Genomic DNA, 17,042 nt, shown 5'->3' with positions numbered 1-17,042 from the left:
GCAGAGAGGAGGAAATGTGCTGGATAAACCCAGCTGCAGGGTGTCAGCTGCAGCCCAGACACTTGGAGCTCTCACCATGCATATATCTGCAGAAGGACTCAGTGGGATTCAGGCAGTCCCTGGCTGATTAAACCATAAGGTCCTCACAGAGATCACCAGGAATCCCTAGCTGTGAAGGTTTGCCCCTGGTTGGACACAAAGTGACATTGGGGAGCTTTTTTTATTGTTTGCTTAGATTTACTGTGAGAGCTGTCAGGGAACAGAGCTTTACTGGCCATGTCATGGGACTGATTATCCCACAGAGTGTAGAACCATCTGTGGACTGCCATGACAGCTGCAGTTAGGTAGATCATCTGTGCGTCTCCTTCTCTTGAGGCTCAGTAGACAGGTGTCTGTCCCATTAGCCTATTACCCTCAAACTATCTGATTAGTTTGAAACTTCACAGGAAAGCCAAGGCACCAATTAAAGAAACAAAGGATGCAGATACTCCAGATTCCTCCTATAACTCATGAAGTCCAGCCTAGGGAATTCTCTTCTGCAGGTAAATAGTAACAGATGCTACGGATGTGAGTTGCTCCCCATCTCAAGGTCAGACCATTGCTCATAACTAAGCTTAACTCATGGACATGGCAGTGATCATGCATTGTGTGCATATTACAGGGAAACTGAGACACAGGAAACAGTACCTGAGTTAGGGTAACACAATTCCTGGGTGGGAGATCCAAAGTATGAGATATGTTTATAGACACAGCTCCAAATTCCTCCCCAGTGGAAGCTTTATAAATTATGAACTAAAGGTGGCCTGGTTGAATCTCTAGACTCTTGTCATTTGGTACCCTTATCTGTTTCTTCACAGAGTATGTGTCACAGCCCTTTGTGCAAATCAATGATACTACAGCAGAAGGACATAGATCTGTGATCTTCACCTGCAATTCACCTGATCCTGATGTCTCTATCCGTTGGATCTTCAATAACAAGATTCTGAAGCAAACAGAGAGGATTACTCTGTCCCCAACAAAGCATGCACTCAGAATATATCCTGTCAGAAATGAGGATGCTGGAAAATATCAGTGTGAGGTCTCCAACCGGTTCAGTTTAAAGACCAGTGTCCCAGTCTCCTGGCCACGATGAATGAGCGACCTCTCCTCTCATCCCACAGTAGAATGCTGGTACTTCTTTATCAATGGGGTATAAAACGGAAAAAAGTTATGTGGTAAAACTGATCAGTGTCTACTCAGGTACAGCCAGTGTGGTGACTCATGCCTATAGTTCTGGAATACATGTGTGTAAAGGGAAGGCCAGGATTTAAAGTGAGGTTGTCTTAAAAGAAAAATAAGGACATCAATACGGTAAACAAATATTAAAAGCCTAGTTTGTGGTTCAACTATATAGTGATCCCTCAGAATTCATGGGAACTAATTTTAGGAGCCCTCAAAGTTTTGGATGTTCTAAGTCTGCTGTGAAAATGATGCATTGCTTGCATAGAGAAAAACAACTTCTCATATGTTCAAATACATTCCCTGTTTAACTAATTCCCCTAGGCCCAATGCTGCCTGCATGCCATCATCCATGTGAAGTGAGGAAGAGTGACAGAAGAAGGGTCTGCCCATGTTTCACTGTGGACATAGCTGGTTACTAAATAGCTTTGATCCACAGTTTGTTTAATGCACAGATGCAAAATCCTTCATGTAATGGCAAATCATACTGTTTTCATCCTGAAAGTGGCATTCACAGTGGGACCTTGCAAATGAGTGTTTCCTGTTAATATGTATTTCTTTTCTTTTTTATTCTCCTTTTATATATTACATCCTGACCATAGTTTCCCATCCCTCCACTCCTTATTAAGCCCCATTATCCCTCTACCCCAGATCCACTCCTCTCTTGTTTCCTTTCAAAAAATCAACAGGCCTCCTAGGGATATCTATAGAACATGGCATAACAAGTTATATTAGACTTGCCCCAATCCCTCATACTGGAGCTGGAAGAAGCAACTCAGTAGGAAGAAAATGGATCCAAATTGCAGACAACAGAGTCAAAGACATTCTCCATTTCCAGTGTTAGGAGTTCCAGAAGAATACCCATAAACATTACCATAACTTATATGCTGAGGCCCTAGCTCAAACCTATATGGGGTCTGTTATTATCACCTCAGTCTCTTGATCCTCTATAAGCTATGCTTGACTGTTTCTGTGTTGCATGTTTTCATGGTGTCCTTGACCCCTTTGGTTACTACATTCCATCCTTCCCCTATTCTGATAGATTCCAGCGGCTCTCCCACGTGTTTGGCTGTATGTCCTTGCATCTGTTCCCGTATGTTGCTGGATAATTCCTCTCTGGTTGCCAGTAGGCTGGACACTGATTTACTAGTGTAAGGGAATATCTGCCAGAGACGGCATATGAAAAGCCTGATGTGTTGCTAGTGGAATCTGTGCTGGAGGTACCGGAGAATGACAACATCAATTCCTCCGGGCCTGCCCCATGGGATTCTACTAAGCCTACCTTCTGTGGGCCATGGAGAAAACAACCCTAGTGTCCCGAGGGCAGACTTTATAGTGTATGCATGTCATGTTCTCATCCATCTAACTGTTACTAGTTCTTATAATCCTCCTACTCTATTTGTTCTTTATGATTTTCTTTCTCTCTCTCCTGTGATGGTTTCCATGGAATTAGAAATGATATTGAGATTGAGACAATGGCAGGAGTTAAAGCTGATATGCAGGTCATAGGAAAAGCCCAGAAGGCTAGTGGCAGAAAACTGTCTATGGAGTGACATATAAATAGGATAAAAGACAAGAGTTTTCCAGAACTAGTAAGAAAACAACTTGATGAATTACAGAGATGAAGGACTTAGACTGAGAGGAAGCTGGCAGTTTGGTACTTTAAACCATTGCTTGTACTTCTATGCTTTCTGAGAAACCACAAGCAGATGAACTCTGGGGTGATAACCTCAGATGTTCTGATAATTATTAACCTGCAAAAGAATAACCTGGTATGCTTTGGCTTTCTTCCTGGGAACTTCTATGTGCAATCAACGGGTACGGGGTACACTTTGCTGATTTACAAAAAGAACCATTGAAACTATTGTGAAGAACCCAATCACCTGTTGAATTTCTCATCCCCTATTTCCTTGTATTATTACAATAAAAGACTGGGGTTGAGTCAGATCAGGAGAAGAAGGCAGAGAAAATGTACACCTCCAGATCTGACAAGACTCATCAGCTTGCACCAACTCTTATGTCCCAGTCTTTTCTTGCACCTGCCAGACATCCCTGCCCTTTGAGACCCTCAAAACTGCTGAGGCTGGCCTCCAGCAAATATCATTAATAATCATTTCATTGAAATGTATTTCCAGTCATGTTTGTTACCATACTGAATTTCTGTGCTGTCTAGGATCTGGTCTGTGGCCATCCAACATAATCAAGTCTGGGCTCTCTCTCATGGTAATGATTTTAATTTGGAGTAGTCATTGGTTGGCCAATCCCACAATTTCTTTTTACCATTACTCTAGTACATATTTCAGAAATGACTGATTATAGGTGAAATGTTTTGTGGCTGAATTCATGTCCCAGTCCCCCTGATAGAAGTCTTCTGAAGTTACAGAAAAAGGCTGGTTCTGGCTACGCAGCCCTCTCTATTAGTAGTCTTTTTTAAGGTCATTCTTGTGGATTCCAGGAAGTTTCCAATGTAGTAGGTTTCCACGTTGCTCCCCAAATGCCCCACCATTCTAGTCATTACTGCAAGTACTCTCTCCTTCCATCCCACCTTCCCCCACCTGTTTCCTCATCTTCTCATCACCACATACATCCTCATCCATCCACTAAATCTTTTCTAATTCTTCTTTCCAGGGACGTGGGTCCCACTTGAGTCTTCCTTGTTATTTAGCTTCTCTATGCATGTGACAAACAGGACATCTAATGGTTTCTGTGCAATATTAGTTTATATTAGTTGAGCTCATATGAGTGTTTTTGTTCACTAGTTCCAGAATCTTCTGTAGAATCTTTAGCATTTTCTAAAACTAAGTTCATGTCAACTGTGAGTCTATTTTACAGCCAATTAATTGGCCAACTTTTATTTATCTTTTTTGCCCAATTGTTCTGTCTAGGATCTCAGAATATTGAAGAAAAGTGGCCACCGCAGCATCCTTGTCTTGATTCTGGTCTTCGAGGCAAAGCTGTCAGTGTCCACACTGAGGACTGAGTTGGCTGTGGATGTGCACATGTGCTGCTAATGCACTGGCCTCTCTTCTACTCCTAGTTTGTTTTCATCATTAAAAATTATTCAATTTTGTCAACTTTCCTTATTGATTCAGGCTTTTGAGTTACTCATGGAATCAATTTTGTGTTTCTTTATGCTTCCATCTCTGTAGGTTCTGGGCGACTATGTATTTGTCTGTTTCATGTAAGTCACTATACAATTATCTCCCTGACTATTGTGTAGTCATGAAAATTTTAGTAATCTGAGAAATGGACAGCAAGTTCTCAAAATTCACTTCTAGTGTTGATAATGTCACTCTTTTAAAATCAAAGTTAATTTAATTTAAGGTTGTTAATCTCATTACTCACTTTAAAATGTGTCAATACTATTATTTACTTTGAAAAATGAGCATTTTCATTTTATTGAAAATAGGTTATTTTCTCACACAATATATGATGTGTAAATTTTCCCTCACTCAACACTTCCCTGTTCATCCCCACATCCTCTACCATGGGGATACACTCCCTTTTTTCTCTCATTAGAGAAGAATAGGATGCTAAGAAAAAAAACAATAAAACAGGACAAAATAAAATATAATAAGATGAAACAAAACCCATTGATATTGGACCCTGCAATCAAACAAGGGCAAAAGAGTCTCAAGAGCAGAAACAATAGTCAGAGACCCACTTGTTCTCAGAGTCAGGACTCTGAAAGGAATACTAACCTAATAGCTATAATACACATGCAGAGAATCTTCTATCCACTCATGTATCCCCTGTGCATGTGGATCTGATACAGTAACCTCTTCTCTGAGGAGTAGAACATATAGTACTTGATGATTCTATGTGAGCTCACAATAGAGGAAAACAATCAATTGTTCTACTCAGTTGTGATTCCTACAAACTGCAGAAATTAACAACATGGCAAGATATCCCTAAATATGCAAAAGTGGCAGTTAATTTTGGAGGGCACCAAAAACTGTGTATTTGGACTTCAGGCTGCTCAATAGGATGGAAATCATGGTTGGTACTGGAATGAAATCAACTGTACATGGATAGTGATATTATGAACCCTAAAGGGGAACCTAAAATGGGCTCTTTCCAAAACCAGTTTTATTTCTAGGTTCATTCTAAATACACTTCCTTATTCCCATGGATAAATGTAGCGCTAGCCCTACATTAAAGATCCTCTTTTGCACAGACACAGGCCACTAAAGAAGTACAAAACTAATCCAAATACAGTAAATAATGGATTCTTGGTGATATGTGTAGGAATGTCCCCCATAGAATGACAGTTTTGAATGCTTGAACCATAGGGAGTTGCACTACTAGGACCTCCTAGACCTTGTTTGGGTAGATGTGTCATGCTTGGAGGAAGTTTGTCACTGTGGAGGTGGGCTTTGAAGTCTCATATGGTCAAGCTGTGGCACATAGTCACTTTCTGCTGCCTGAAGAGGCCATGGCCTTGGTGTCTATTAAAAGCAATAAAACTCTAACTTGTGCTGTGGATATCTTGCTTAAAGCCGCAGACCTGTGTTCTAACACAAAGATGAGGTGACTATTCATTGACAGTGGATAAGAAAAGGGGAACTCAGAGAATAGCTGTAAATTCCTAAGATAAGAGTTTGAGCTGGACTCAGAGTTTGTGCTTGCAGAGTACCTAGACAGGACAGAAAGAACAACAGTTCAGCAGCAGGAGGCTCTTGGTGAGAAGGAAATGTTAAAAGGAGTGGGGAAAAGCCAGAGTGTTCCCTACTCAAAGTTAATCACCATTGACCATTATATTTTGAAGACTGAAGTTTACAATTATTATAGGGTGATTCTCCAAATGAAAAATCCAACCAAGGTGGGCCAAAGAGATGTCTGAGTTACTTTCTGTAACTCCAGCTCCAAGAGATTTCACAAAGTCCTCTGGTACCAGTAGACTCCTGCACGTAGTTTGTACAGAACAATACACGTATAGAAAATAAAATAAATCTTATAACAATAAAATAAGAAAGATATTGCCCAGGGATTCTAGAGGTAGCAAACAGGGAAGGCCTCCCCGACCCAGAAATGCTCTTAGTTCCGAGCAGATCTGAAAGCACTTGGCTTGACCATTCATAAACCTGACAACACAATTCCACACAGGGTGAATGACTTGTTCAGGAGCACTAACTGAAAAGATGTCATGTTACATTGCTTCTCTCCACCAAATTCTGTAGAACCACCCAGACACTCACATTGAAGCTAAGGGATGAACACATCTGCTTAGGACATAGGCCCACTGTTCCATGAAATACACAAGGACCAATATTCCTGTCTTTTCTCCCTGGCCGTAGTTTTGATTTATTTTTTAAAAAAAGTTTAAAAGATCATTGGTGTTCGTGAGTGTTTTGCCTGCATTTGTGTCTGTGTACCACCTGCATGCAATGGATGCAGAGTTATTGGTTCCCTAGAACTGGAGTTAAATGTTATGATGAGCCACTCTCTAGTTTTTGCGAACTGAAACCTTTTATCTGAATTAACCCTGCTGTGAGCAGATGTGTGGTGGGGTAACTCAGCCAAAGATCAGAAAAAGTTCAGAAGCCAAACAGTGGTGGCCTTGGGAGGCAGATGCAGGCAGATCTTTGTGAGTTTGAGGCCAGCCTGGTCTACAGAGTGAGTTCCAGGACAGGCTCCAAAGCCTCGCAGAGAAACAATGCCTCAAAAGAAAAGAAAAAAGAAAAAGCCCAGATGGTCTGGATTCACCATAAATGCAGTCCTAAGAACAACCTTGGGACTCAGAGAGTGTCTAGAAAGGGAAGTATGGAGTCTTTTTTATTATGAAATTTTCTATTAATTTTACCAACCAACCACATATTTCCTCTCCTCACCCCTAATGCCTCCCAACCTTCTCCTGACACCCCCCAATCCCACATCCTCTGAATCAAGGTCTCCTATAGGGTGTCAGCAGCATCTGGTTCATTCAGTTGAGGCAGGTCCAGGCCCCTCCTCCCTGAACCAAGGCTGTGCAAAATGTCCCACCATAGGCAATAGGCTCAAAAAGGCCAGCTCATGAACCAGGGACAGGTCCAACCCTGCTGCCTAGGGGCCCCCTAAACAACTGTCTTACTTATCCAGAGGGCCTGGTCTAGTACCATGGTGTCTCCTCATCTATTGGTCCACAGTTCATGCATTTCCACTAGTTTTGCTGGTCATCTCTGTACATTTTCCCATCATGATCACGATGTCCCTTGCTTATAGAATCCCTCCTCTCTCTCATTAGTTGGACTCAGGGAGCTTGGCCTGAAACCTGGCTGTGGATCTCTGTATCTGCTTCCATCAGTCACTGGGTGAGGGCTCTACGATGACAGTTAGGGTATTCAGCCAATTGATCACCAGAGTAGGCCAGTTCAGGCACCTGTAGATGAACAGTCTTATTAAATAAGAAACACAGAGCCAAATTCAGAGTTAAAAGCCCAAGAGGTCAGAGCAATAGCTAAGATCTAAAATCCTTTTTTTACCCTTACTGCCACTGCTGTCCTTCCCCTCAGCAAGAGGCCTATTTCCTGTGTGTCTGTCCTTTCATTGACTTTCTGTTCTGCCTTCTCATTGGTTGTAAACCCAACCACATGACCTCCTCGTCACTGCTTGTCTGTACAGACCTCCAGGTCTTCTATGGTTGGTGTTGATATTAAAGGCTGTGTCTCCATGCTGGCTGTATCCTTGAACACAAAGAGATCCGCCTAGCTCTGCCTCCCAAGTGCTGGGATTAAAGACATGCGCTACCACCACCCAGGTTCTGCTATGGCTTGCTATTAGTTCTGACACTCAGGCAACTTTATTTGTTAACATACAAATAAAATCACATTTCAGTACAAATAAAATATCACCATAGGCACCCTCTCAACTATTGCTAGTAGTCTAAGATGGGTTCATCATTGTGGATTCCCAGAAATTTCCCTAGCACCAGGTTTCTCCCTTACCCCATAATGTCAACCGCTATCAAGATATCTCTTTCATTCTTCTCCCACTCTGGCCTTGCCCAGCACGACCATCCTGTTCCCCCATGTTCTCATACCCTGCTACCTCAATTGTCCCCCTCATCCTCAGTTTACTCATGGAGATATCCTCTGTTTCCCCTTCCCAAGGTGACACATGCATCCGTCTTACAGTCCTCGTTGTTTCCTAGCTTCTCTAGAGCTGTGGTTTGTAGTCTGATTATCTTTGCTTTACATTGTCTTTGCTTTACATCTACATCATAGTATCCACTTACGAGTAAGTACATACCATGTTTGTCTTTCTGAGTTTAGAAATCTATTTCCACCATTGTATCTTCAACACCTTAGATTCTCTCATCCATCTCTTGCATTCTGTTGGTTATGATTTCATCTGTGTTCCTGTTCCTTTACCCAGATTTTTCATTTCCAGCATTCCCTCAGTTTGTGTCTGCTTTATTGCCTCTATTTCAATTTTCAAGTCATTAATTGTTTCCTTCACTTGTTTGGTTGTTTTTCCTTGGTTTTCTTGGCTTTCTTTAAGGGACTTATTGGTTTCTTTCAATTTTTGTTTGTCTTTTCCTTGATTTCTTTAAAGAAAATTTTCATTTCCTCTTAAAAGTATTCTTTCATCTTAATAGAATCATTTTTCAAGGTCATTTTCTTCTGCTTCTTCTGCACTGAGGTATTCAGGTCTTGCTGTAGTAGAACCAGTAGGTTCTATTGGTGCCATACTGGTCTTTATGTTGTTGTTGAATGTATTCTTGGACTGGCAACTACTCATCTCTTTCACCAATTGGTGCAAACAGTGTCTATGTCTCGGGGACCCACTCTTGGTCCAGTTGGCACTCAAGGTGTTTGTTTCTCAGGGAGCTGCTGGGGTCTTGGGGCGATGGGTGGGTTTAGGAAACAGAGTGGGGCTTGTACATTACAGGGTCTGATTGAGTGGTGGTGGTCAGGCCTGCCTGCACAAGTCTTCCCTGCTGGCCTACAACTGAGGCTGCAATGGGTGGGAGGATGGGGAGGGATAACCATTGTTTTTTTTCTTTCTCTTTTTTTCTTGTTTTTGGAGACAGGGTTTCTCTATAACTTTGGAGAATATCCTGGAACTTACTCTGTAGACCAGGCTCTCTTCGAACTCACAGATATCCCCTGCCTCTGCCTCCCAAATGCTGGGATTAAAGATGTATACCACCAAAGCCCAGCCAGGTTAACCATTTTTAACAGAAGTGAACCTATATAGAGTTCAAACCTCAAATGAAAATATGCTGGGGACATATGCTCAGTGGACATAAGCCAACTTCTCTGATGAGCTTGAGAGTTCACAGAAAGTTCAGGGTCTCCAAGGGGAAGAACAAAGTAGAAAGGTACTCCAGGCAGATGCTTTTTTTTTCAGTCCTACCTAGAGAACACTACTCTACAGGTGTATAGTAAGAGATGCAGCTGACTTGAGCAGGCTACCACATTCCAACAGCAGGCCATTGTTCATATCTAAGCTTATCTCAGGGGCATAATGATGATCACACAATGTTTGAACTAGTGAAAGGAAATAGAGACCCAAGAAAGAGTGGCTGAGTCAGGGTCACACAGGCCATGGGTGTCAGATCTGAACCACAAGTAATCTCTCTGCTGTCACAACTCCGATGTCTCCACCCTCAAAGCTTCTGAAAGTGTCTGTTGACTACAGAGGGGCTGGTGGAGATACCTGAAAGACTACTGTCACATATTTCCTCCTTTCCTTCTTTGTAGAGTCTGTGACACAGCCATTTGTCCAAGTTGCAAATGTAACAGTTACAGTACAGAGTTCTGTTGTCCTCACCTGACTCTCAGCTGACTTTGGAATCTCCACCTGGTGGATCTTCAATAACCAGAGCCTGCAGCTCAGAAAGATTGACACACTCTCTAAAAATGTGCTAACTCAGCATAGAACCTTCCAGGAAGGAGGATGCTGGTGAGGTCTCCAACCCAGTCAGCTCAAACACCATTCTCCCAGTCAGGCTGGCCATGATGAATGGGTGACCCCTTTCATCTCATCCTAAAGCAGAATGGTGGCTTTTCCAATTTTTTGTACTTTGTTTTTTGTTTCTTTCTTTTTATTTATTCTGTGCATCTTTTACATTGTGTTTTTTTGGTCACATTGGTTTTCCTGTTTCTTTTCATCCATGCTCCACATCAAAAACTCTTCTCAAAATAAAACAAAATTTAAGAGAAAGAATTTTAAAAAGGGAAAAATAAAACGATCATCATGGAAGATGAAGTATGACACAAGGAGTCATTCAATAATCCCCTTTTTCCATATATCTTTACTTTCAATTCATCATTGCAAAGAATCGTGGGACTAGTTTGAGGCCTTTGATTTCAACTACACTATTGATGCTGGGCCCTCACTAGGATTCTCCTTGGATACTCAGTTGTTGATCTGTGTTGTGGATATCCTACAGATTTTGGTCTGTGTTCAGGTCCCTTCACATGCTCCAGTAGATTGTAAATGGGGTGGATGTTGGGACAGGCCAAGTCATAACCCTGGTTCTGGACCTGGGCAGCTCTAGGGTTGGTCTGCCAGCCAGATCTCCCTCGTTCTACCACAAGACTGAGCTTTCCTTCATTGTCCCAGGCAATTCACCTCTTGCACTTGTAAGGGAGAGTTGGGCTGATTCTCCTGCTATCACACCCTCAGGGTCTATTGTCTCCACATCTATACCATTAGGGCCAGGTCTATTGTGTTTCCCAGGTGAGTTAGAGGGGCCACTCTTTCACATTCTGCATCTGGTGGTGGGTAGAGACAGCCATCTTGCTCACTCTTAAGACCCCAGAGCCGTCTCCTCCACCTCTCTCAGTAGTTGATGGATGGGAGGTTGAAGGAGGGCATCTCTCCTCTACCCAAGCTACCACATGTTAGATGAGTGATGGGGACATGTCTCCTTTGCTCATAACATCAGGTCTGTGTAAGTTTCAACTCCAGCCACTGGTCATCACTGCTGTACTTTATAAGTGAGAGGCAAGGCCTGTTTCCTGGGTGCTGCAGCTGGAGATGAGGTGGGTCAGCTCTGACATCTGCTGCAGACAGTAAGGGGTAAAGAGTAAGGGGGCACCTGTCACCCTCCCACACCACCTCATTATAGAAAACTAGTGGGGGCAGCTATCTGCCACACTTCCAAATTCTGGGCAGCCTCAACCAGGCCTCACCCAACAGGATGGGTAATGCAGACCATGGGATGCCACCTCCCATGATCTGATCAAGGACAAATAAAAAGAATGCCTCAGAGTAGCCAGGGATTAAGAAAACTCTTTTATCTGAGGGTACTTAGAAATAAATTTCCATCTATCTTCCTTTTAAAATAAAGGAACACACATGCTTTCTGATGGTAACTTTCTTTTTTACTTCATCTTAAAAATGGTCTCTGACTCTTTCTGAATATACACAGCTGCATATCTCCACACTGATGCATACAGCTACATATCTTTACATACATACATACATCTTTTCACATGGAGTTTTCTATCTGAGAGGAAAATAAGGCAACACACTTGCTTTCTGCTGGTAACCTAAGAAAAAGGGAACAAGCACATGCGTTCTGATGGTAACCTTCTCTTTTTCTTCAACTTAAATAATCTTTTTTGACAATCTCTATATCTTCACACAGCTACATTCTTTACATACATATTTTCTCATGACTTACACATCTTTCTTTCACAAGTATTTCACTTCTACATCTCTTTTCTATACAGCTTTATCTTCCTTGCCTGCACACAGTTACAAATCCCAGAAACCTACAACTAAATACCTCATTTTCATAGCTCTCTGACAACACACCACTTTACACAATTCCCCTATGTAGCAGCAGCTCTTTTACACTGCTCTCTCTCTCCCTCATTCACACATACATACTTCTACATTATTCATTCATCCTTTACTCACTCAATCTTTCACCCACTCACTCCCTCACACTTCTCTCATGCTTCTTCATCTCTCATTCAGTGTGTGCATGCACAAACACACACACCACTCGCATTCTGCAGCAGCTTTCACACAGCTCTACACAGCTGTCTTTCTCCACACCACCACTGATGGCCACAGCCAAACTCTGGATAAGTGTAAGTTGCATTTAGGGCCCTATCCATATTCATAACACAAGATAAGTCACACAGTTTGTCTTAGACTAGTAATGTCACATTTACCTATGTACATAGCTCTAAGTTGATGAAGGATCCCAGGCAGTAAACAATTGGCTTAACATTGAGAAGTCAGGGTACATGCAGAAAGAGAACTCCTGCAGAGTCTTACAAGTCAATGTAAACAGACTGGCCTTGATTAATCAATAAACAACAGCTGAGAATTAGTCTTTGTGTGTTTTGTGCAGGGGCAGGTCAGTCAGTTTTGAATTCATTCTGAAGTCTAAAATTAGCTCTCTTTGAGACTGAGAATACTATTACTTTCCTGTGTAAGTAAAGAAGAATATTCTGGTAATATTTCTGTTCACCAGAATTGTACAGCTTAAACAGAAATCATCTTCCTGACCAACCACAGCTAAATATGTGCCCCCAAATTGTAAAACACACAACCAAAGGGCTGTGGAAGATCCCACAGCTGTTCATGTTATGAGACATACCAGTGACAACTGGATATGGACAGGAAAAAAAACAGTCATTCACCATTAATAACTCCATGGCTTTGCCAAGTGGGGCCCCCCAACAGGGAATCATGCATCTGGTAGGTCAACTTGTTAAACATTAGTTTGCTGTACATTCCCATGGCCTCCTGCAGGTTGGTTCTCTTTTATTCCCCAGGTGGTGTGCAGGGCCTGGTCTCCGAAGTGTTGCATCTGGTGGGTGGCAGGGACAGCTCTCCCACTCTTGTGATCTTAGGGCCAGTTGTCACACCTGCCTCAGGCATTGATAGGCAGGGAGGAAGGAGGGCAACTCTCCATTGCCCAATCCCTTAGAGGACAGATGGTTGATAGAGACAGCTCTCCATTGCTCACTACTTTAGGGGTTGCTCACCCATATCTGCACTAACAGGGTTGGCTCTGTTGTGCTTCCTTGGTGAGGTGCAGGGCCTGCTCTCCCAAGTGTTACAGTTGCCCTAGTGCCCAGGTTATTAGCCCATGCTTCTGATGGGCTTATGAGACTTCACAAGGCAATCAGTTTCCCCAAGGTGAGGGACAGAGGACATGTGTCCTCCTGATAACTGCATGTCCTTAGGGATTAAGTATAGTGAATTCTCTCCTTTAGGCAATTAGTTACAGATGGTGCTGATCTGGACAGCTGTCCTGTCCCAGTGCCAGGGCCTTGTTTATATTTGAGGCTACCTAATTACCAGGGGAACATTCATTCACAAGTGTTATCACTGAGAAACTGAGAACAGAAACAATAGTATTTATATCTGCCTCTCACAGGACATGGATGACAGACATATTATCTGTGTACAATCCTTTATCTGCTGTCTTTACCATGGAGTGTCTGTGCAGTGGGATCAACTTGTTTTCAGAGACTTCACTCTTGATCATCAGCAGTTTAAGTCTGCTCCAGAAAGTGTGGTGATATTGTGTTCCCCAATATACTCTGCACCCTAATAAACTTAACTGGGGTCAGAGAACAGTACAGCCACCTGATAGACACAGAGGCCAGAAAATGGTGGCACACATGCCTTTAATCCTATCAATTGGGAGGCAGAGATCCATTTGGATATCAGTGAGTTCAAGTCCACACTAGGAACAGACCCAGGTGTGGTGGCACACATCTTTAATCCCAGCACATGAGATTTCATGTCTTTGCTTGGGAAAGACACATGCCTTTAATCCCAGAAAATGATGGCAGGAAGCAGAAGGGTATATAAGGCATGAAGACCAGAAACTAGAGGCTTTTTAAGCTTTTAGGCTTTTGAGTTGAAGATCAGCTGAGATCCATTCAGGTGAGGAGGACTCAGTGGCTTTCAGTTTGATGAAACAAGATCAGGTGAGAAGTTAGCAAGGTGAGGTTAGCTGTGGCTTGTTCTGGCTCTCTGATCTTTCAGTGTTCACCCCAATAACTGGTTTCTGGGTTTGTTTTTATTAATAAGATCATTTAGAAATTTGTCTACAATGAAGTGAAACTGAATGGAGTGTTCAATATGACTTTAGATCTAAGCTACCTGCCTCTGCAGAATTCTTGCAGAATTTCAGGACTTCCAAGCCTACACACTGGACAGAAAATCATTGATTCTCTGTCATGCCACTGTCATGACTCCAGAAAGGAAAATAGATGGCTTTGATTTCATCTTTCCCTTAGATCACGTATCTAACACAGGGCTCTCTCTGGTTAGGAGGTTACTTATTTCAAACAACATAACATCTGTCTTTATCATACCTCATTGTACTTTTTAGAGAAATAACGCTTTCAGAGATTGGCCTTAATCCTTGGTGTCATAACAATGGTCTCATATGGAGAAAGTTAGAGTCCTAAATTTGTAGTCCATATCTGCCAAACACATCTGGCACTTCCAGCCACAGTTCCAGCAAGTTCTTGTTCTCTACCTTCCACCAGTCAGATCTGCCTCTGAAAACATCCATCTGGGAGTTCTGGAGAAATGTCTCAATGGTTAAGAACTCTGATTGCTCATGTAGAGTACCCAAGTTCTGTTTTCAGCACACATATGTTGTCAAAACCAATCTGTAATTCAAATTTCAGGGTATCCAATGCCCTATTTTGGCTTCTGTGGGCACCGGGTATACTCGTGATTCACAGATTAACATGCAGTAAAAATAACTATATGCATGAAAAGAAAGAAAGAAGGAAAGATAGTAAGAAATAAGAAAGAGAGAAAGAAAAGAGAGAAGGAAGGAAGAAGTGCTTCTCAGGGAAGCTGAAAAGGAAGTTCTGTTCTGTCCTATTTGTAAGACGTCATTGCCTTGGAGGGCACTGGCCCAGGCTCTGCAGTAGACAGCGGTCAGCTAGAGGGACCACAGCACTCTGTGGTAAAAGGCAGCCAGTGGGTCAGTGAGGTCCGGAATTGACAATGAGCATCTGATCCTAGGTCTGTATTATCAAGTTCTGCAGCTCAGGACACACATAACAAAGACTGTTTCTCCCATACAACACAAGAGACCCACAATCTCCGAGTCTCAAGTCCTCCTGCATCTGCCTGTGATTCATCTTCTGCCTGTTTCTATGATGACGAGGATGGGGGGGTTGGATGTTAGAAAGGCTAATGCTAGTTGAAAGAGGCCTTTGTAAGGGTCCTAGGTCCCACAGCAGGCCATCTTCTCTCTTGTATGCACAGCACTGCTATCTAAGGCCACTATTACAAGGGAAAATTCTAACTCCATGGAGATTGAAGATGGTAGCCTTTAAAGCATGTACATGAGTGTCAGAATACAATGTACCTTTGGGGGATAAATGTAGCATGAATGTTAAAGAGTCTTATTAATAAAATCAAACCTGAGGCCAGTTATTGGGGTCAATGCTGGTGGATCAGAGAGACAGAACAAGCCACAGCTGTCTCACCTGGCCAACTTCTCGGCTGGTCCTGTTTCCTCAGACTGGAAGCCTCTGTGTCCTCATCCCAATGGCTCTCAGCTGAACTGCTGCTAGAAAGCCTGAACACTTAACCATCCAAATGCTTAACCAGCCAAATGCCTGTAGTTTCTGGTCCTCACACCTTATAAACCTTTCTGCTTTCTACCACCACTCCCTGGGATTAAAGGCTGCTTTCTGGGATTAAAGGCGTGAGTCACCATGCCTGGCTGTTTCCAATGCGGCCTTGAACTCACAGAGATCCAGAGGGATTTCTGTCTCTGGAATGCTAGGATTAAAGGTGTGTGCTAACATTTTCTAGCCTAAGTATCTTGTGGCTTTTCTGTTCTCTGACTCCAGATAAGTTTATTAAGGCACACAATATTTTGGGGAACACAATACCACCACATTTCCTCTCTTTTTGTCTAAAATTAAAAAAGGCTTATAACTAATACAAGAAAAACTATCCAATAAGTATATACAATATATACAGCCAAAAATTACATTAATGATGTCTAGTCCATTAACATTTGACAGATTCAGATAAAAACTCCATTATATATATTAACAATGTCCAGTCCAGTAACATCTGATAAACTCAGACCAAAATTTTTTCATTACTTATTTTATTTAAAACAAGTAGCTCCTTTTTAAAAGTAGATTCCATAATCTCCCTTTTTATCTTATCATAACCAGATTCTCTCTTTTTTCTTTTCATAATGGATTCAGTAGTCTACCTTTTGTCATTTTTATATCTTCCCCTTTTTCTTCAGTGTAGATTCAGTGATCTACCTATTTATTCTATTATTTCTTTATCTTTTTTCTCAGAGTAGATTCAATGATCTATCTCATATCTTATTCTCTTTTTCTTTTTGCTTTCTAGAGGTAAAGATAGGGAATCTTGAAAAGAAAATTTTTGAGTTAATTGTCAAGTCCTATATCATTTGTCCAGTCTCTGTATAATAGGAAATTTTAGGGCTTGTCACAAGTTCTTGTTCGAGTAGTCTGTCAGGCTGGATCATCTCAGCTAGTCATCTCAAAATTGTCCTGACCAGTTTGTAGTCCAATGTAGATCTTTCCTTTTTGTTAACCAGCTTAATAGCTTTATCATAGTCCATGTGGAATCATCTTTGTGGAATCCTGTCTTCTTTTTGAAGATTTCAAAGTTGCTGTTAGACGTAGTCATGGTTCCCTTCAGACTTTTTTTTTGTGGTTTGGAGTAATCACAGTCTGATAAATGTCTGTCTTTCGGAACCATGAACATTCTTCCCTAGAACAGAAAATCTTCACAGAAATTTCTCCCCACCATTTGTTTTGCCAAACTTTTCCAAACTGACCTTTGCCGATGCTTTCTTGTAACATGATGGTCCTGGCAATTCTTCTCTGAACAAGCAGCAG

This window comes from Peromyscus eremicus, chromosome 1, assembly GCF_949786415.1.
Source record: "Peromyscus eremicus chromosome 1, PerEre_H2_v1, whole genome shotgun sequence".
Lineage (NCBI taxonomy): Eukaryota > Metazoa > Chordata > Mammalia > Rodentia > Cricetidae > Peromyscus > Peromyscus eremicus.
Note: the sequence above shows the minus strand (reverse complement) of the source record.